A 6025-nucleotide genomic window follows, 5' to 3' on the forward strand; every position below is an offset into this window, starting at 1 on the left:
TCCAAAGTCCATCTGTGGAAGTTTTTCCTGAGGAGAGTAGTTTCTTTCTGCACCAGGAGTGTCAATCAGATGCATGTAAAGTGAGGGAGACCATTAATGAGGACTCTTGAGGATTTATTTTCAAAATGCTTTTGGGGTATTTTTTTTTTGTCTTCTGGGTTAGGAACCTTAGAAAGGGAACAACTTTTGTAGTCAAACAAACCCCATCCAGTGGCCAGAGGAACCTCTACCTGGCAGTTCCTTCTGATGTGTGACGCATGCAGCTTTCCCAGAATTCAGACAATGCCAGATCTTTGGCTTATGGGCAGTGCCCGCATACATACTCAGTAGGTTCTACACTTTCCAGGATTGTCGGCTTTATTGTACACATTATTTCTGCTGCTGCACATGTATAGCAGGTCTGTTCAGAATTTACTCCCTTGCTGGGTCTAAGAAGTGTACTGGAAAGGCGAGAGGCAAAGATCAGATTACAATCACCAGAACTGGAGCTTTCCAGCAGCTTTCTCCTGGCTGCCTTCATTCCCCAGCATTTCTCACAGCTGATTTGAATGAGCTCCAGGCAGGGAGGTGTGTGTTTGTTTTCTGTTAATGCAAGTAGCTCTTGACACATATGCAGCTTTATAATGCAGCTGGGTTGCCTCTTAAGCCTTTTCTGTTACCTTGAGTGCTAAGAACTTACTATTTTTTTTTAAGCAAAAATCCCCCCTACGATACTTATAAAATCATATGGCTTCAAGATGTGGGACCTAGATTGCCAGATATAAGAAGATACCTGGTAATATCATAAATGATGTAAATATTGCCTTACTTTTTAAGGAAAATTAGCTGAATGATATAATTAGGTCTTTCTGCTATAAAACTGAAAATAATAATCCAGTGTAGGACAGTGATGTTGGATGGGAAGCAGCTGGCTCTTTTCTCTGGGTTGCCATTGTGCAGTTGCAAAAGGTAGACAAAACCCTTCCCTGATCAAAGCCTGAATTACTAGACTCTCTTTCTCCAGCTGATAGTATGCAGTTGGTCTGTGTGCTAGGATCAGCCCATGTTATCAACAAGGATCAGATGAAAGAACAGTAGTTACAGGAGAAATACCTTTGTGTTTTGCTAGAGAAATTGCAGTTAATTTCATAGGGTGTTTCACTTTATTGCAGAGTTGACCTGTCAATGTCATTTTTAACAGCAGTGATTTGGTTTGGTAGTTCCCATCAGATGCTTCCTTGTTGACTGCTGTAGGGAAGTGAAAGGAATCCTGTCTTTTGTTTGCTGTCTCTTACACAGGAATCCAGTGAGTAGGTGAATCTACCAGGGTCCACATTTCTGCTTCTTTTTCATCGTTGGTTACTCCTACAGAGGCAGATGCCACATCTGGATAAAAGTAGTGCCTGATTCACCAAAGAAAAAGACATCGAGGTGATTTGGTATCATAAGTTAACATAATTTATTTTTAAGAAAGTAAGCGGGGATTCCTCCTTTTCTGTAATGGTGCATGACCAACATCTTTGAAACTTGGACCAGAGTTGGTTAACATCCAAAAACTGAGCCGTACCATAGGTGATAATAAAATTTGGCACTTCTTTTTAAGAAGTATAGCTGCCAGTGTTTTGAAGGGTCTGTTAAATTTTTTGATATTGAAAACAATCAGCAGCAATTAACATACTCTTCTATCTGAAGTAACAAAAGAAGTCATCATCCCCTTCCCTCTTAGTATTATGTACAAGGATGTCATATACAATGCATAAAACTTTGCTTCAGAATCTGAAAGCCATATAATTTAAAAGGTCATTGTTCTACAAGTCTTTTGAATAAGGAATGTTTGAGACTTTACTTCTTCAAAAATTTATGTGCAATAGTTTATTTTAAGCAGCTAGCTGTCAAACCCAATCTTCTCTCTTGTTTTTCAAGTTCATGGTATATAAAAAGAGGAAAGGAATTAATAGTCTATTATGTACATTCTGGCTTCATTATGAGCTGTCACTGTAAATAGTCTCATATAGCTACACATAAGACCTCTTCCCATGCTGTTATGTCAATGTAAAGGAGCATTTCAATAAATAAAAATCTCATTTGCTCCCATTTGAATTTAAGATCCTTTGTACTGTCAGCATAATATAGATGGGATTCAAATTCACAGTATTTATAGCAGGATACATGAGAGTGGCAACAAAACTTTAAAAGAAAAATCACAAAAAAGCCCCTTTTTTGACTGAAAAGTATTTCTGGTATTTTGAAACTTTTAAGTGCTTTCTAGTTTGTAATGTTCCTTCAGACTTCCTTATGGCTTTATGTGTTACAATTTTCTGTGAATTTTATAACCGTGTAAAAAAAATTTACAAGTTGCAAATATTTATCATTTCAAAACACAAATCTGTCATTGGTGGTTATGGGAAAATAACTGTATTTGTGAAACTTAGAGAAGACTATGCTTTGGACTCCTGTCCATAGGTGCAGAATGACAATTAACTGACAGGATTCACAGAGCTGAGAAGTCATGTTGAAACAAAGAAACTTTCTCTGTTCCTCCTTCTCCCTAAACCTAACAGCAGAGAGATTTTGAAGTGACACAACACTATAAACACTTGAATTATTGTTAAATGGAAAGATTCTAATTTGTTTCTGCTTCTTTCATAACAAGGAAGACATCATTTTGTCCTCTGTCACTGTGTAAGTGAGTAGTAAGAAATACTGTTGTCATGCTTTTTAGACTGAAGTGTCAACAAGAAAAGAATGTCAAGGAAAGGAGAAAATGAATTAAAAATTGCAATTATGCTTGACTCTTGAGAAAGCACACTTTTTCTTTGCTAGTAATTCTAGTTATTCTTTATTACAGACAAACTTAGCTTTCTTATTTTTTTTTCTTGTTTAGATGAAGAGCACTAGGAAAACTATAATCTTTCAACTATCATGAATAAAATTGTGTGAATATATATGCAGACTTCATAACTGTGAAATCAATAAATCACTGTTTAGAAAATTCAGAACAAAAGACTGAAGCCATTTATGATGACTTACATTAAGCAATTTACTTTGTACTTAGCATTGTTGAGCTAAGCTAATCATGGATGATTAACCTTTAAAAATTTATATTGCAAATTATGCTGATCCCATTCTTGGTTCCTAATGCTTTTAGCTCTGTAAACAACATTTGACATTTACCAATAGTAATGTCAGGCACAAACATTCTCCTATTCTGCAAATAACAACAATTTGAATTCTTTTCTCTTCTTCTTTTTTTNTGAGGATTGGCAGTAGTGCAGTCCTTTTTTTTTTTTATGTTGAATTAAATGTGGATAACACTGTAAAGATTGTTACTTAGTTACAAGTTTAACACCGGACAACATTAGGCAAGCATTCAGATTTTTGCAGTGGCCACTGTTTCCTCATTTTATTTGAAAGAAACAAAAATACTACAAAGAAAGAATAAGAGAAACTGGTTCTAATGTGTGTTCTGATCCTAAGTTACAGAGGCATTGAATCACATGCATAGCTTTAAACCTCCAAGCAGTCCTATTGCTGTTGCTTTGACTCCTCATATGCTTATACCTACTTCTGATCTTTGCCTTTAGACAGTGCTGTAATATAAATATTAGACATTTAGAATGATAAAAATAACAGTAATCCATGAGAGATACAGTGTTTACCAAGTGACAGCTCTCTTTCAGGGTCTCCAGTACCTTTCTTAACAACAATTCTGAGGAAGAAGCAGTCAATCCTCAGTTAGTCTTGTCATGCTTTTTTTAATCTATGGGCTGAGCATCCCTCATGCTCTGGGGTTTTCTTTGAGGCATCTACAAAAGGCAGTTAGGGAAGTTCAAACACATTATGCAACAGCTTACATACATGAAGTTCCAGAGATAAAAAATGTTGGTAACCATTGAACGAGAGAAGGATTTATGGGTCAGGATCTGTAGCAGTACTAATCTTTGTTAGTATTACAAAAATACTAAAGATTTTGTTTATGTAATACAAAAGCAGGATGGGACAGTGCAATATTGATAATATTTAACAGAGTGGGAATAGGTTTCTTTTAGCTTCATAGCATATAACACCTCAAAATGTGTGTGCTGTATTTGGATGCCATATACCTTGAAATATGAAGGTGCTTCATACTCGCCCATACTAACTCTTCTATTAAAAACAAAAACTGTTGAACAATGTGAAGAAAGTCATATTTGGGCTTTTTAAAAAATATTATTTTATTGCCATAATTTGTAGCTTTATCTAATGAAATGAGGTCTAGGGGGCACTGCATGAGAAGCATGAGTCATGTAAATAGCCACCTCAAAACTAGACTTTTTCTGTAGAAAACTTGAGGACATTGGCTTATGAGAGATTTTGCCACCAGTGGGTGCAAGTTGCCTCTTTCGAGGGACCTAACTCAGTGGAGCTTTTGAGAATATAATTAAGTCAATTTGTTTCCTACTGGATTTAAGCCCAAACTGAAAGTTAAGTGAATACCGAAGGGATCTGTGGAACTGGGACCATGGCAGAAAATGGCAATTGTTCCATGTACATGCTAATCATTCATGACTAGGTTCATGGGAAAAAGAGGGATTACTGGGGCTTAACTTGCTCTTAGAGAATTTTTTGAGGCTAGAGGCTGATTCATAACTTGAAGAATGGTTGTTAAGACACAGCATTAAGTTTAGAAATGCAATACTTGCACCTATTAGGAGCTATTGCTGCCAAATCACACAGCTTGGCAGAAGCTCTAAAGCTGTGATCCAGATCTGCAACCAGAAGGGCTGGACCAGCCTCATGTGATCTTTTTGGGTTTATTAACTTGGGGGGGGGGGAGGAAAATTTCTGTATTCCTTTAGCCTCTTGGGCAACATTTAAAGGCTTTTCAAAAGTCCTGTAGATTATAATTTCTCTGTTCAATATCCACTTTTTTGCTGATGCAGTTGAAGAACAATAGCAGATCACCATATTGTGCTTTCCTTGGGAGACTGTCTTTTGAGTTGTTACATCACACTACTCCAGATGATCTGGAATTCTGCTTTTAATTTCAGCTGGTTCTTTAACCTCCTAGTACGTGGTGCTTTATAGCTAAGTAGTAGCATGATATAAAACACAATACCAGGTTAAGATAATAATTAGAAGCTAACTTTAMCAATGTGAGGCTAAACTGCTCCTGAAAAACGCCACACGTGATGCCATGTTTGTCACTGCAAATTGTCTATAGGACTATGTGCATACACAGAATATTCATACAAGATATGTATACAGTAAACATGTATTTGAATGAAGTACGTGTGATGTTAAGCATCATCTAGAGGATCAGTGCCTTTGATTCCCATTGAGATTGATGGAAACCGAGATTTCCAAACTCTGTGTGGGAAATTCTCACAGCACCCAGTCATAAATAACTGTAGCACGGGAAAAATGTCGGCTTTCCTCTGGAGTTCTGGAAGTGTGGTTCCACAGGTGCATTCCGAAAATGGAACTTGAAACAGCTCTCTTTCCTGATTTGCTTTCTGTTCACTCCAAATTATTGTTTTTGATTCAGAATACTTTGGGGGCGGGAGGACTGTTTGTCAGTAGGCCGATTATTTATTATTACTATTAGGCAAAACCTTTTAAGCACTCAGTATTCCAAGTGAGTCATCAATTTTGCATTAAAAAATAATATTTTTCCCTCTTTTTTCCTGAAAGTTATTCCTGATTTGTCTATATTAGGTCATACTTTCACTTTATTTACTGCTACTAAGAATTTTCTAAGACCAAAGAAAGACTGACTATTCCCAGTCAAAGGTGATGGTACTGAATACGTGAATAAGGCAGATAGTATATGCACAACTATATTACCTATGTCCAAAGCATTAGTGTGTTACCCTTTCATTCTGTACTACATGATTTGTTCTTTTTTCCTTTGAAAATAGGGAGGGAAGACTTCAGAGTGTGCAAGAATGGGCCCATATGGACATTTTGAAATAAAACTAGGCCTGTAAGCCATGGACTGGTGAGATACTAGACATACTCTTTTATCTCCCTCTCTATATATCTGTAGAATTAGGAGAAATCACAT

The sequence above is a fragment of the Apteryx rowi genome, unplaced genomic scaffold (genome assembly GCF_003343035.1).
Source record: "Apteryx rowi isolate R43461 unplaced genomic scaffold, aptRow1 scaffold_919, whole genome shotgun sequence".
NCBI classification, from domain to species: domain Eukaryota; kingdom Metazoa; phylum Chordata; class Aves; order Apterygiformes; family Apterygidae; genus Apteryx; species Apteryx rowi.